The sequence below is a fragment of the Zeugodacus cucurbitae genome, chromosome 6, assembly GCF_028554725.1.
Source record: "Zeugodacus cucurbitae isolate PBARC_wt_2022May chromosome 6, idZeuCucr1.2, whole genome shotgun sequence".
NCBI lineage: Eukaryota > Metazoa > Arthropoda > Insecta > Diptera > Tephritidae > Zeugodacus > Zeugodacus cucurbitae.
Window position 1 is genome coordinate 72267079 of NC_071671.1, and position 16883 is coordinate 72283961.

Below are 16883 nucleotides of genomic sequence, written 5' to 3' on the forward strand. Positions count from 1 at the left end.
AGTCTTCCAGTTGCTCTCTTATTGCAAGACATCCTCTAACCTTCTTAGGGTTCTTCATAAGTTATCTCAATAAATTCTACCCGCTCTGAGTGTTATATGTTCACGAGTATGTGTGTTGTTGCTTTGGCTTTTATACGCGCCCGCTAACATTAAAATCTAAGCAGTAATTGCTATAATTCTTTTAGTTAATGTAAACAGTGCGAGCGCAGACCAGTTTACTCTGCGGTGGAATTTAATTTTTCCCGTTTTATTGCTGTTTACCGCGAAGAAAATGTTTACGTGGAATTTTGTTTTATCTGAAATACCCGTTAAAGCAAAACTATTTATGCGCTACTGCGGGCCATGGCTTTCTTGCCAATAAATCCACTAATAGTCGGTTTGGAATAACACATTTAGAAGCATAATTGCTGTTTACTTTGTGTAATTCCTTAATGGAGATTGTAATTAGAAATTTCTTTGAACAACAAAGTGAAAATGCCTGGCGAAGAAAAACACAGCAATTAAATAAATATCTTTGCCGTGCTGGCCTCCTATGAAAGCGGTAGGTCTTGAAGATATCCGACAAATGGAGCGACCACTTTCATAAACGTTTAGAGTTGCCGCTCAAATATTGATTTGATGGGGCTTTATGATAAGCATTTTCACTGCTGACTAACCGGTGAACTGGAAAAGACTTCGGTTCAGCCGAAGAAGAAGTTTGAAGAAGTCTCAGAGAGATGATCTGGTTGAGCGGCGATGACTTGTTTTGAACTTCATTGTCACCATGATCTATGAGACCGCTCTTCGTTGTTATTCTCGCAACCAAAAAACTCAACCTCAATCGGGATAAGATCCTTCACCATGAGCTGTAAACCCAGCATTATATTAATGTGTAAATAAAAAGGCTCTTATCCATTTAAAGCATTCTCCTGGTGACTGGTGGCTGCCTGCTGCACCTACACACGCCGCCAAGTGGCACGGCCGCATTGTTGCATAAGCCATTTGTATTGATGGCTTAAACGCATTTGCTCGAAGGTTAAAAACCAGTGGTGGCACATTGTGACACTTAAAGTTGTACATTGTTGCTGCCGTGGGTAGTGTCTTGCAACATTAACAACATTACTCGGTGGCTATAAAGGCCACTGTGGCTCCGTATCGCCACCATGTTGTCGCATGTTGCAAGTTAGTTATGTCTATGCAACGTAATAAGTGTTGACTTTTATGCGCTGCCACACTGTGGAATGCTGTGAATAAATATGTTGCAACTGGTGTTGCTAATGAAAATAATATTTTTCAACAAGACCAGCGAGAGCGACGACGGGAAGTGCTGTGCCCAAGGTGTTGGCGGTGAGTAACGAGCATAATGCAAGCAGAAGTAGCTACGTAGTACGTAGAAGTGCTGTTGCACGCGCAACGAAGCAGGAGGCAGTACAATATGGAAGGAACAGAAATATAAATAAAAGTTGCTAAGAAATATCTCTTACAATACGTTTTGTGGCATGCAACATGCAGAAATGTAATAACAAGATACACGTAGATTTATGGCGCAATGACAGTAGCTTTAACTGGATTGCTTCTTCTTCTTCTTATCATACTTTTTCTTCTTCTTCTACGTGATGATAAATCAAGAATAAGTTCCTGCAGTTTTATTGCGAAAATTCCTTTGCCAGCAAAAGTTTTATATTTAATATTTTAATGACGCCAGCAGAATACAGTTCTTTTTCCGAATCCACATTCTTCTGAGTTAAAAGAGGCTTCGTCTGTTGGACTTTACCTATTTCTAGATAGAAAATAATACGATCTGCAGAGCTAAACAGAGAAGGTACAATCTTCTATAAGAGTGTACAGCTACTGGCGTACGCCGATGATATCGATATCATTGGAAACAACACCCGCGCCGTTAGTTCTGCTTTCTCCAGACTGGATAAGGAAGCGAAGCGTATGGGTCTGGTGGTGAACGAGGGCAAGGCGAAATATCTCCTATCATCAAACAAACAGTCAGTGCATTCGCGTCTTGGCTCCCACGTCACTGTTGACAGTCATACCTTTGAAGTTGTAGATAATTTCGTCAACCTGGGAACCAGCATTAACAGCAATAACAATGTCAGCCTGGAAATCCAACGCAGAATCACTATTGCCAACAGGTGCTACTATGGACTGAGTAGGCAATTGAAAAGTAAAGTCCTCTCTCGACGAACAAAAACCAAACTCTACAAGTCTCTCATCATCGTCAACATCCGATGAGACGGCACTAAGAGTTTTCGAGAGAACGGTTTTGAGGAAGATGTATGGTTCCTTAAACATTGGCACCGGCGAATACCGCAGACGATGGAACGATGAGCTGTATGTGTTATTCGACGACATAGACACAGTCCAGCGAATAAAAAGACAGCGGCTACGCTGGCTAGGTCATGTTGTTCGAATGGATGAAAGTGCTCCAGCTCTGAAAGTATTCGATGCAGTATCCGCTGGTGGAAGCCGATGGAAGGACCAGGTGGAGAGGGACCTGGCTTCGTCTTGTATAACCAATTGGCGCCAAACTGCCAGAAGGAGGGATACGTGGCTATAACCGCGTAAGCGGTGTCTACGCCAGTCAAGAAGAAGAAGAGATATTAATCTAGTGAATTTGTCAGAAATGTATATTTTTCCTATCCTTGCATAAGTTAAAGAGAGAGAGAGAGAGAGAGAGGGAGTGTGTGAGAAGAGAGTTAGAAGAGTAAACGCCAATTTGTTTATCTTAGGTGGTTTTACAAAGTTCCTTGCTGATAAAAGCGAGAAGATCACTTAAAAATATTGCATAAATAGAATATGTGATATTTGATGAAACCGTAATGCCGGAGCAGAATTAAGTGTAAGTAGTGCAAAGGTGCAAGGGCTATACTAAAGTGATTTGATAAATAAACTGTTTAGTCTTCTTGCAAAGAATTAGTTGATTTGATTTAAAGGTTCAGAGTTCTGCAGACTACGAAGCAATTTCATGGCCAACACATCACATGTATCATCACATTTCACAAGAGGGTTTACTGAAACTGTGCTGTGTATTTACGCTGTAAGTACTTCGTATTTTGCAGATGACATTTCATTGTTTCGCTGTCATTGGGAGAGGGCAGTGAAAACATATTTCAACGTACTTGTACAAATGAATTTGCATTTATGAGAGAAATGACAAATTCCTGCCTTGATTGTCTGCAAAATGTTGACAATCTATTTGATACAATTTATTCAATTCTATATTAATTTTTGTTAGCATTTTCCCTCTATCTTTGCTTGTGTATGCGCTTGCTCAGGTGGCCTAGGTAAACCGGTATGCAAATGACATTGACATCAACAACGAAGGCTCCTCAGATTGTGCCAGAGGTCCCAGTGGCGAATACATAATTGTTTTTCACTTAATGGTAGTTAGACATTCCGCTCGGGGATCTCAAAAGAAACTTCGACTCAGTTTGAGAGTGTGAGAGGCACTAGTGACTAATAATTGTTGATAAATATGATTTAAAATATCAATTTCATTATTATTTATGTACATACAAGTATGTTTATGCCATGATTTTGTTTCTTCTTTTCAGATTGAACCTGCACTTTTCCAATCATCGCAATGTAAAAGAGGGTGACAGAACAGAAATATCGCTGCCAAGGCGAAGGCAAACGCACAGCTAAGACTACGCTTCTAAAAATAGTCCCAGAAGCAAACGACAACTGCGAGACAAAAAAACAAAAACAAACCAAAGGCAAAAGCCAAAAACCAACAATAGAGAAGAAGAAGAAGCCGGCAACAACAATGTGAGTGGTAATGAGCAAATAATAATGATGAAGAGAGTACTTGAAAAGCGTTGAAGAGCATGGCTGCAACCACAACAACAACAAGAAACCCAGCAGCGACAAGTCAATAATGCATAATGCGATGATTGAATTTGTGCGCGGCCAAGAAATGTGCGACAAACGCGACAACCAAACAGCGAAAATCAACAGCTGCTTTGCTACTGCGGAGCGCTGTCTAAAAATAGGTCAGGCGCACGTTGTGACAGTCGTAAATGCGCGATGCGGTAACATCAAAGGCAACAACAACAACAAAAGCGAGGAAACTACAAACAACTATTGAGGAGAATAAACGATCGAAAACATTTTAAGCTAATTATGTGACGTCATAGTGACGAACGAGTGCCACGTCACAGGCGTCAAGGCGTTCAAATAATGCCGAAAAGCCATACAAAATCATAAATACGAGTACATAAGTAAGATAAGAGAATGCGGCGCTGAAGGTTACTTATACGCCCGGGTGCCAGTCACCTTTGTTAGTTGCACATAAAGACGCTACGAAGGGGTGGAACTAAAATACCGAGAGCCAAAACACGGACCATAGTGAAACAAGAAATCGACAGCTGCTCAACCAGATATTCTCAGCAAAATCCGAACCGAAGTACAAATTTCAATAAACACTTACTCATATACACACATATGTATATGTACGTGTGTGTGTATGTGTGCTTTTGCGGAAAATTGAGCAAATTGTCAACGAAAATTGTCAAAATGTTTTTCAGCTGGCTCAGTCTAATTTCGCTGCTGAGATCACTTGGAACGAACGAACGAGCGAACGCGACCAGCGCGAATGTGAGCTGCCACAACAATAACACAAACAAAACAGCAAATAAATAATAGCGACAATGAGGTATAGCGGGGCTAGCAACAGTGCACTGGCATGCCTTGAATCGGAAAGACTTTCTTGTGCTCTTCCCCAGAATTGAGATTTCTCGTTCCTCACTTCTGGGATTTGTGGTGGAAATTGATAAAGAATAAAAAGTGCTCAAAATACCATTTGGTGGAGTTGTGGTGCACAAAAGTGATCCATGCCAATCAATGCCATTGCCTGGTTGGAAAAAAAACGGACAAAAAAAACAAGCGATAAGTTATATAAATCAGAACAGAAAAACATTGCTTCGGTTCAAAGTGGAAAATTTGCAAAATTTATTATTTATGGAATACTAAAAGAACAACAAAAACGTTTGTTTAAAAGAAATAAATGAGCAGTAAGGATCTGAATTACTGAGTAAAAATATGCTTCTTTCGAGTATAAAAAAGACTCGATCTAAATTTGAAACGAAGAAATCTTCCTTTGTTCATGTTGGACGCAACAGTTTTCAATCTAGTTTTGAGTAGAAATAAAAACCAATTTAAAAGAGACTTGACCAGTAATCAGACATGAAAGCTAGGCCGGAGGTGATCGAGTAGGAAGTTTTATTCCGAAGAAAAGGACAGGTATATTATGCAGACTATTGCTAGTTAGTTTGGGTTTCTTTTTGTTATTATAGGTCTTAGAAGGAAAATTTTATAATTGAAAGCAATAAATTGGTCCAGTCTATTCTTTAAAAACTCGCAACGGATTCTAGAGAGCTGACAGCTTTAGTAGTGATTTTTTAAAATTTTTTTGTTCCAATATTCTCTTAATAATTTTTGAACTGGGGATCGCAATTGGCTCATTGGACTTCAAAAGCTCTACTCAGTCTGCAAAGCCACTTGCAATCGCCTGGTCGAAACAAAACGCCGCCGTCGCCGTTGCCGTCGCTCAGTGCGATGAGAGCACAAGCGACCAACCGAAGAGCCATCAATTTCAATGGCATCGCCAACGACCTCCCACGATTACGCGCCGCAACGCAAACGCGTCAATGAGCTGCTGACGTGCTAAAGAAATTTTTTATGCCTTTCATTAGCGTAAAAGGTGAAAATTGCTGAAAATTATTATTTTTGCGAAAAATACGAATTTTTCAAAGCCAAAGAGTGAAGAGGAAAAAATGTTTCAGTAGTTCTACAAAAGCGAGAAAATTAAAAAAAAAAATCAAAAAAATAAATAAATCAGAATAAAAAGTGTGAAAAATGTGAACGCGAAATTAAGACGGAATAAAAATTAAAAAGTGAGTTGAGCAGCGCGAAATTCATTTTCAACGCAACTATTAGGTTTGTTGTTTTTTTTCGGTGTGTATATTTTGCAAATAAATCAACTTGAAGTGTGTGATAAGTGTTAGCGGGCAACAAGCAGCAACAACAAAGCAAGAAAGTCGACGGCGTTCCTTTGCTGAACACGCGTGTGTATGTGGAGCAGCGGCAGCGGCAGCGGCGCTGACAGCGGATCCAGACGCTAGGCACTTAGGCAGCGAGACGGATGTGTTAAATGCAATAAATCAATGGCAGTAGAGGAAGAGCAAAAGCGAATGGCGAAAAGTGAAAAAGGGAAAGTAATGTGAATGAATCGTTTCAGAAAGCAAGCGTTCTAACATTTGTATTTGAAATACCGTTACATAAATAAATAGAAAACGCCGAGATAAATATAAATTATTTGATTAACTCGCTACGTTCGTTCATTTTGTTCCTTTTGCCTTGCCCTCACTCCCTCACTCCCTGCCCAGCTTACGCTGTTCGGTCGTTGTACGTGTGCTTGTCGCCTAAATGTGTCGCTCAGCTGTCTGCTCCACAAGAACAAGAACAACAACAATAACATACGAGTACAAGCACAAACACAGCTACGATTGTGACATTGACGTCAGCTACAGCTACGCGAAAGTCGTGCAGTTTTAAAAACACACAAAAACAACAACAACAACATATTTCACTGGATTAAATGGTGAGTGAAAATTTTATGTTTGTTTGGCCCCCGAAAGGGGTTGCAAGGGGGGTAGGGGGCGGAAAAGTAGAAATGCTTAAGAAAATATGCGAACGATTTGTTGTTAAAGCTGTGGTCTCTGGCGAATCTAACGGCACACACAGTGTTGTGTGAAACATTGGAAACTAATAAATTATATATTTATTCGCATTACATGTGTGTGTGTGTGTGTGGGTTTGTGTGGAGGGCTGAGTGTGTGCCGTTTGCTGCTTATTGTCACTTACAGCTGTCGTAGTAGCCAGAAGTGACAGAAATGGCTCTTTAATACTCGTATATACTCGTAAGCGAATGTGTGTCCCTCTCTTGTGTGTGTGTGTATGTCTGTGTGTTTGTAAATTTATTGACAAGTTGCGCCGGCTGATAGAACATGATTCAGAGTTCATTTAACTTTCACAACTATATTTATATTTATAATACTGTTTCTTTATAGTTTTCGGAATGTGTTTTGGAATATGAAAAATACAAAACTAATATTTCGGTGTAAATATAAATCTAACCTTCTAACTAACAAACAAAAGACATTAGAATTGGCTTTCTTCTTCTTTGGTTAAATTTCTAAGATTTTCAAACATTTTAGTCACGAAATTGCCGTCGACCGCTGCCGCTGGAAAAAGAAGATCTCTTCTTTTCAATAATCCCAAATATTTATATTTCGTCTATTCTAAATATATTTTGCTACCTGTTGAGATTTTCGCCAATCATTTGCACAGCAGCACCTAATGATTGACGTTGACGTTGACATGTTCTTAGTAACTATTTTTGATTTTCATATTTGCGTAATAATCTCATGTCTGTGATTTCATTCCTTTCGACACATCCACGGTCATTCACCAGCCGCCGCAATAAAGACTGATAAAATCATCATTGGAAAGAGGTATATAAAAGTGTCGTTTACTTTCATCGTAAAAGAGTTGTAAAATGTAAAATTTATTTCTAAATAATGCAGATACACGTGCATTAGGGGGCCACTCCTCTTCTTCTTCTGATTGTATTTTGTATTTCATTTTCTTTTCTCTTTTTCCAAAACGAATTGTGAGTTTAATTTCTTTGAATTTGATGAATAGAGTTTAATATTTTAACCAAAGAACGCTTTAGAAATAATAAAGATAACTAGGATGATGATAAATATTGGTTTTGAGTTTAAATGAATTGCTCAATAAATACAGATGTTTTGCAAAAATTTTATTTCCACATTACATATTTATTACAAAAAATAAAAAAAATATGTTTCCAATGGAACTAATAATTCTGCAATTTTTGAAATGAAAAGTTCAGTGCCACCTTAAAGCGCTTGTGTGTTCGTATGCTTTAAAGTGCCTTCATACACAAATTTGTCGCTAAAAATTTATTGCGCACACATTTACTCATAAAAACGGATGAAAGTGCCTATAAATACGTGCTCATGCATTTTGCACCTCTTCATGAAATGGCTTTATGCATGCGAGTCACATGCACACACACACACACTCACACACACATACACACAATTGTCGATGCATTTTCATTCCGCAAATTAGCGACCTGGGCGTATGAGTAATATTTGTGTGACAAATACTTTGATTCAAACGGATTTGATGACGAATGCGACACGGATATACGTTTATTGCTGAAAAAGCCATTCAATGGGAATAGTAATGGGGTCATTAGGCAATAGTTTATTTACTTATGCGCCGAGCTATTGATTTCTAGATTGGATATTGATTATTGGCAAGACGAATAGTTTGCTTTAGAGCATAAAATTTCTATAAATTTTAGTAGTGAACCCGATTTGAAACTTTGCAATATCATTGTATAATTCTCGATAAAAACCAAACCAAAGCTCCACTCACTCCATTCACTTTTACGTTTTGTTTGCTTCTAACATATAATCATATGAATGCATGTATTGTGCGGTATACGAAGTTAAAACCATTCCTGGCAACAACTGAGAAAAAGTTTGCTGTTTCGTAGAGATAAGTTGCCATTTATAATTCGTACGAATTCGATGTGGTTGAACCATATTTGGCTTCTGATAGAGCTGCGGTGGCTTTCGCTGTGTCCTGGGGAAAACTGTCGTCAAAGTTGGCAGCCACAGCTACAGTTCGGATTCAAAATTATCAAAATTGCGGTTAGTGGTCGAAAAAGGTTGAGGCAAAATACTGAAAAAACAGCATGGCTGAAGCTCATTTGCACAAGTAAGTTCTCGTTAACGAATCTCAGGTTTTCCGACTCTTCTTCGAGTAAAAGTAAAATATCATAATAAATAAAATTAAAAAATATGTGCTTAAAGTGTGAGATTTTAGGGTTCACAACCCCACTTTTGATAGTAATTTATAAATAATTTAAAATAATATTTTTATACTCTCGCAACAAATGTTGCTAAAGAGAGTATTATAGTTTTGTTCACATAACGGTTGTTTGTAACACCCAAAACTAAACGAGTTAGATATAGGGTTATATATACCAAAGTGATCAGGGTGAAGAGTGGAGTTCAAATCCGAATGTCTGTCTGTCCGTCCGTCCGTCCGTCTGTGCAAGCTGTAACTTGAGTAAAAATTAAGATATCTTGATGAAACTTGGCACACTTATTTCTTGGCACCATAGGAAGGTTGCTTTCGAAAATGAGCAAAATCGGACCACTGCCACGCCCACAAAATGGCGAAAACCGAAAACACATAAAGTGCCATAAATAAAGCTATGGAAATAAAATTTGGTATGAAGGATCGCACTATGAAGGGGCATATTTGGATGTAATTTTTTTGGGGGAGTGGGCGTGGCCCCGCCCCCTACTAAGTTTTTTGCACATATCTCGCAAACCAATAGAGCTATATAAACCAAGCTTTCTGCAGTCGTTTTTTTTAGCCACTTCCTAATACAGTCCAAAAATGAAAGAAATCGGATCATAATCACGCCCACCTCCCATACAAAAGTTAGGTTGAAAATTACTAAAAGTGGGTTAACTCACTAACGAAAAACGTCAGAAACACTAAATTTCACATAAGAAATGGCAGATGAAAGCTGCACTCAGATTTTTTTACAAAATGGAAAATGTGCGTGGCGTCGCCCACTTATGGGTCAAAAACCATATCTCAGAAACTACTCGACCGATTTCAATGAAACTTGGTTTGTAATAGTTTCCTTACATATTAATGTTATGTTGTGAAAATAGGCCAAATCGCTTCACAACCACGCTTACTTCCTATATACCAGAACTTTGAAGACGATCTGAATCGTTTACTTTACAATATATAAAGTAAGCACTAGTGAAGATATCGGTGTAGAACTTTGCACAAATACTATGTTAATAGTGTGGCAGCCCCATTCTAAAAATCACCTAAATCGGACCATAGGTTTTTAAGGCCCCATATATCGAACACGAGGACCTCGGTGCTTCTAACCTAATATTATGGTTTCCAACTTTCAATGGACTTTATACAATATATATAACGAATATGTGGGTCAAATTGTGTATTATATAATATAAATAAAGTTAAATAAATAAATTGCGAGAGTATAAAATGTTCGGTTACACCCGAACTTAGCCCTTCCTTACTTGTTTTTTTTTATATTTAATATGTAAGCTGGTGAAGTGATTTGGCCATTATAGGCGTTGATTCCTCCCAGCCAAGGAACACGACTTTAAATCAAAATAAATCTCATCTAAGGGTTAAATATGCTATTCGTCGTGTGAGATTTACAAGCAGAAATGAAATTTGGCATATTTACAACAGAAATGAATTCAAGATCATTGTCACGGCGTACAATTTACAAGTTCTATTTCAAGGGAAATGTAGCAACAACGAAATTCTAAAATACATTCGAAAAATGCACTGTGTTTTCGAGCATATTATTTGATGTTTATTGTTTTCATTTACAAAAACAAAGGTAAAATATTGCAAAATGCAAAGAAATATTTGTAAACGAACACGTCTCGCGACATAAATTTAAATTATTTATTTATTCTTATAGGTGAAAATTCATTTACTACAGAAATATTCGAATAAATGAGCGGAATTTTAAAAAATACTTTTTGGGCATCTTGAAGACAGTAAGATCTGCATAGGCCAAACCGACTCCAATTTATATCTCACAAAATTTTACAATAATTTACGATAAATTATGAAACGTAACAGTTAATACAGCAGTAACTCATAAAGTCCATATATGTGGTCTCTTCGCCCGACGAATCTCAATGAATTATTAACCACATGCAATATGTATGTCTCATAAAATGGTGCAATGTCTCGGTGAGCACACAAGAAGAAAGAAAGGAAATTACACTGCATTATTAATGATATGATGTGCGTCAATGCAGCGAAAGGCTGCTTGTCTTCAATATTTGTACAATCAATAACAACAAAGCTTCAACGAGCGGACAATGAAAACCTCGTTGTTGACATTGTCATTATTGTGTTTGTTGTTGCTGCTAGACATTTTGCTGCTCATTTTCACACATCAACGGGTTTTATGGTTGTTTTTCGGCAGCTAAGAACCTGTGATGTCGTCGCTGGCACATATGCCACTCCGATCCATCTCATGCTTTCAAGCACAATTGGAAATACAAAAGCAAATGGGAGATTATGTAAATATTTCGGTAAACGAAACCTGCTCAAAGGTATGGGATTCCTGCGAAGATTTCCCCATAAATATAGAGATTATTAGATTTCCTCATAATATAGCTCGAGAGAGAGAGATGAGTTCTTGCGATCTTAAAGTAAGCTTTTAAATTTTCCTTCAACTCTCTTTGTTCTTCTCTTCATTGTTGTTGGCTTTTTCGATGTTTTATTGCAATTTTTATTCGCAAAGCACACTTCACCAGCGAACGAAGAAGAGTCGCAAGCATTCATCGAACTCAGTGGCTACCGCTAGAAACGGCGAGACGAAGCTACTGCCAAATTGTCTTGCCAAAAATGCGAATGAGCCGCACAGAAGAAGCGGAGGGTCAGGAGGAGAAGAGCCAATACAATTTAATCGACATGCAATACTCGCTCAGACCAATTCGTGCGAGAACCGAAAGCGAAGGGAAATATGATGTAAAGACTCGCTCGCATTGTTATGTGTAAAAGCGGACGCCAAAAGTCTGAAATTATGGCTGCCTTTCAAGTGCATTGCCAAGGTTCACAAGCGTGTACTCGTATGTAAGAGCTTTACAAATAAGGTGCACGCGATGTGTGTACTTACTTACAATGAATGACTGGGAAGTGCTCGACGGCTCATGCCAAAGAAATTCAGTTTCATTTCCTTGTTCTATTGCCGCCAGGTTCGTGGGCAAAGACTCGTACATAGTTCTTAGGCAAATGCGCTAATAAATGTTTACATTGAATGTTCGTTTGTGCGTCTCATGGCCCATGGTTGCATTCAAGCATGTTGTAAGATATTTCTGCTATGTGACGAATGTCGGCGTGGCCACGAATTTGGCGCTCGCGTCGCATTTTATTGTATGCAAATGTTTTCTTTGTCATATTTTCTGTTAATTCTTGTGAAGGCTGTGGGTACGCTTAAGAGCACTTGGCAGAGTGTTGGGTGTGTTCTTATATAGAATAAATTATGATTTATTCCATGTATCATCATCAGCATGAATCCTTTGAAACATTATCAGTGTTCAAAATGCCAACCTTTTTATTTTCGAAACCCGAATAAGCCATTTTTAGCATCCAAAAAACAAGAAGTGTGTGCTGTCGAGTGCCTTTTATCTCCCTGAAAGTGGCAAAATCTCGACATTTTCATCAAATGCAGTGGATCGAATGAGATTATTGCGAATGTGTGTGTTGGCTAACAGGCAGTCGTAAAAAGCGCTTTTCGTTCGATTGTGCGCCATCAAAATTCGCTGAACGTATTTGTATTAAAATGTTGTGAGCGCTGATTTGCCAACACTCGTTTACTTTTCTTGCGAAATTGTATGAAAAAAAAATGTTTGCAGAGCATGAAGCTGGCGCTGGTGCCATGGCAAAAAGCGACTTTTTCAAGTGAAATTTTATCGATGCTGCCACAGAAGAAGTAATTGGGGATGACGCTTGACAAACACGATGATAAGTGCAGTCTCATAACGGAACTGCAGCGTCACACATTCCCCCTCTGCTGCTGTGTGGAAGCCAGCGGATGACGTGTCACTCATACGCTTTGTTGCCAGCTTCTGCCCTGATTGCTGCTGCCAACGTGTCAAGGCTTTGTCTCTCTCTTTTTCTCTCTCTGTGTGAGTGTGGGTAAATGGTCTTTGATACTGATTCTGCTTTCAACGTTTTTGTATCACATTCCAGCAGTTACTTTTATCTTTAATGTCTTTATTGTTTTTGTTGATTGTAGATTTTGAAAAGCCTGACTTTGACTTGCCAATTTGCATTTCATTTTTTTTATTGAAATGCCAGGTACTTGACAGGCCTCGCAGACGCGGGACCGAAGCGTTTAATTGAATGAGTTGATAAGTTTGTGAATTTCGAGTGCGCGATTTTAAAGTTTATTTAAAGAAGAGTATTCAATTTCAAATTAATTCACCGATTTACTGCTTCTCGACATGTGAATATGCCGTTGAATGTACAGGCATTAAATGTGAGTAGTATAAATTTGACAGTATTTTTTTGCGGGAGTAAAAAGGAAGGAGAACGATGTACGCAAACTCTTCGAAGGCGTGTGTTAATACAAACCTCAAAGTTATTCAATTTGTCAAGAAACCCCGCCGCAGTTGTTGTTCTAAATATATGAAAGCACAAAACTTTGCACTTAGCCGACTTCAAACACAATTCTGCATTGAGTTACTTCATGCGTTTGTATATTTTTCTCCGTACCTTTTGAGATCTTCTCAGGCGGCCAAAAGGCGGTAAGCCACTCTGCCGGCGGAGAGTGAAGTGAGTCGTTAAGAGTTTTGAGTTTTCTAATTTTATTAATGTTTTGAAATTTTTGGGCAACCAAACTTTTCCGTTTACCATTTGGGCTCTGAATGTGGACTTAATTTGGTGTGAAATTATTCGCATTACGCACTTTGCCGCATTGAAATAATGAGCGGTTGCTAATACCTTTAGTGTGTGTGTAATTGAAGTAAATTAATAAGCGTTGATGTGTTATTATTAAAATTATGAAAATACTGTTATTCTTTGTTTCAAAATACACCAAGTCATTAATCAGATTAAGTGCGAGGTGTAACCTTTGTATGATAATCTGGAAATAGGCAGTACGGAAGAGTTCTATTGTTTATATACATTTTTTGTTGTTGTCCATCAAATTTCCGATAAGCTTTTTATGTCTGTGTTATTTGAAATTGACTTCTTGGTGTGAATGTCCTGGGCTCTTTTGTATGTAATTTTAAATATTTCCTCTCATATTTTCTGGATACGAGCTTCAAGACATTGATTAGATTCAAGAAATGCTCGTCAAAAGAATATATTGCCATTTTTTGCCAGTCTCTTGACTACATATCAACGTATATGCATCTCTCAGTGAGCGCTCAGGCGGAACAATTGAAAATTGTGGTTATTCGAAGGCCTTAAAAGACATTCACATTGCACATTTGCCGTACGAAAATTGCTTTGGGATATCGAGACCGAACTTGGCTGCATGCCGCCATGCATTTGGATGTATACTATATATGTATTCGCTGGCCTTGGCGAGAAAAGCTAACGCAACTGAAGTTTAACAGTTATGCAGAGAGCGCTCTGTACAATCACGGCATAGTTATATGCAATTCTTAGGTCTGCCGTGCGGTATTTTCTGCTACTCAGACTCAAACAGCATAAAATCAGTTTGACAAAGAAAATAAGTTAGTTGGTCTATATTTATCTCAGCTTGCATATTGTGTTAAACTGAATTTTATTTAAAAATATGTTTCCCAGTGCATTTTTTACTTTTCGTGCGCCTCTAATTGTTCGCTTCAATGAGTTGCCGCTTCTGCTTTAGTTTTGCTCGCGAGTGTACATGTCCAACAGTCAGTGTTTTGGCAAATAAATACCAGCGAAATGGCAAATTTGCGCAAGGAGGCTCAGCTATCATTGAAAGCCATTTTCCGAGCCAAGTGCAGCAGTTAAAGGCGCTCAAACACTCAAACAGCGGTCCCGGCAGCACAACCACATACTGAGGCAGACTCACCTATGCATATGCTGCTGTCTTTCTCTGCGCTTATGAATATTTCAATGCAGTATCAGCGGAAAAATGTCTTGCCTGAAGAGGAAAAGGGACATATGTTGCATGCAACACACAGAAAAGCCTTAGTGGCAACCTCAAGTGTGTGTGTGTTACTCTTGTTTTTGGCAAAATCAAAGAGGAAGCATGATTTGCATGAAATGTTCTTCGAGCTGCTGAACTGAAATTGTAGCAATAACGGTATTCGTGTTAGTGTGTGTGCGTTCGCAGTGGGACTGAAATGAGTAAGCATCTTTGGCTTGCGGCCAGCTATGCGAGCGCATTCGTGTAAACAGCAGCGAAAATCATTGCCCAACCGCCTGCCTTGACTGCGCCGCGGCGCGGCAAAGGCCAATGGCGATGAATAATTGAATTGTTTATATTTGTAATTAATTTTTACACAAACCACTTGTGGAGGGGTGCGCCCCTGCCTCTCTCGCGTCAGTGGCATTAATGCTGGTGCACTGCCACGGCCGTGTGCATTGCCGCGATGCGTGCGATGAGACATCCGCGTCGCGTAGCCCCGCGCTTCAGTGGGTGAGCTGTCGCGCCGCCAACAGTAAACTCATGTGGCCACGTGTGGCATCCTTCTGGTTTGCTCGCCCTTGCCCTTGCCTCGCTCTGCGCAAATATTTTTTGAATTAATCGCTCTTAACACACACCTAATGACTGAAATTTATGCAGGCATTTATTTGTTTGTTCATTTATTCGCGCGCATTAATCAGAACAAATATTTATTTATTCATTTTCACTAATTTATTCTTGTTTACAAATGCCTGTGGATGGCTGTGTGAGTGTGAGTGTGTGTTAAATCATTTAGTATCGCTTTTGAAGCGGCCGCATTTAATTTATATTCATTTGCGGAAATTTCATATCGCCGAGTGCAGAAAAACACGCTTTCGAAAATCAATTTTAATTTATTTAATTAATAAAACTCGCATACATACTTACATATATTAGTATGTGAGCAGTGAAATGAGCTGGGAAATGTGTTTTCAATTGCATTTTAGGCGAATAGTTCAGCGCATTGCAACAGTAAATAAGTGGAATAAGCCAAATTGGCAAATTATTTTGTCATCACCGACTCTTTTCATAGCGCCGATGTTTTTCAGCGAACATTTCCGCATTTAAAATTGAATTGTGCCATTTAAAGGCGCTTTTTTATTGAAAACTTTCGCATTAAGCTTGACTGAATTAAATGCAAACAACAAACAATTGAAATCTGTTAATTACTTATAAACTTGGTTTTTTCATCTGAATTTCATTAAAACTGTGTATTGAATGACTTCTCATTGTTGCCTACAATGTCGGCATTCCATCGGAGGCCTGAAGGGGTTGGATCGTTTCTTTGCAACAGCTTTCGCTTCAGTGAACGCTGGCATTGTTGCGATCCGCTCGAGTAAAACTTTGTCCCTTTCAGTGACAGCTATACCCCGTCCCGCTTGGCGTCTTTGACGTTAGGAAAATTTGAAACATTTAGCTCCTCCCCTAGCACTGGGAGGCGTTGCATGACTGGGGTATTTCACTTCACTGATTTTACAAAGTTGAATCCAAGCACAAATCAAAGCCTTTTCCTCTCACAATCTCACTGACATTCCCGTCTATTCGGTGCTTTCATTGCGTTAGACGTTTTTTGTGCAATGCAGAACGACTTATTTAATTCACTTAACGACCTCCCTCGGCATCACACCTTACCTCGCCATTCCACAATAATTTCTGCGTTTATTTACTCGCCGTTGCACGCCCAAACGACATTTTAATGGCAGCAAATCGACAATCTCCGACAATTTCTCACTCATTCGACCATTAAATCATTCATTCCTGCAGCCATTAATTCATTTATTTGCATCTCCTCGCAGCCCACACCCCGCTCACCGCTCATCGCGCACACGGGCATCATATACTTTGCAGTTACTTACGATTTTGAACAGCTGCTCAGCATTATTTTCCGACAGTTGCTGCCACAGCTGTCCAGTTTGTTATACGAGTGGTTTGTTGTTGTTATTGTTGGCTGGTGAAAATTTTATTTCCACTGGCATTTTGTAGTCAATTCAAAGTTGTTCGCCACTTTGTTCTCTGACAAAGTGCTCGTACATCCATGTATCTATGTGTGCGTGTGTGTGTGTGTGAATTTGAGGTCCAACTTGCCGCCCACTAGTAGCAA

General features: G+C 39.0%; 1 protein-coding gene across 1 annotated transcript in view; it reads left to right on the top strand.

Annotated features, from left to right (window-relative positions):
- Positions 1-16883, top strand: part of LOC105221357 (uncharacterized) — a 176660-nt gene that overhangs the window by 12120 nt on the left and 147657 nt on the right. Inside the window, exons 2-3 of the mRNA XM_054234723.1 lie at positions 3546-4645; positions 5685-6592. The gene's annotated coding sequence lies outside the window, so the exon portion shown is untranslated. The remainder of the gene's footprint in view (positions 1-3545; positions 4646-5684; positions 6593-16883) is intronic.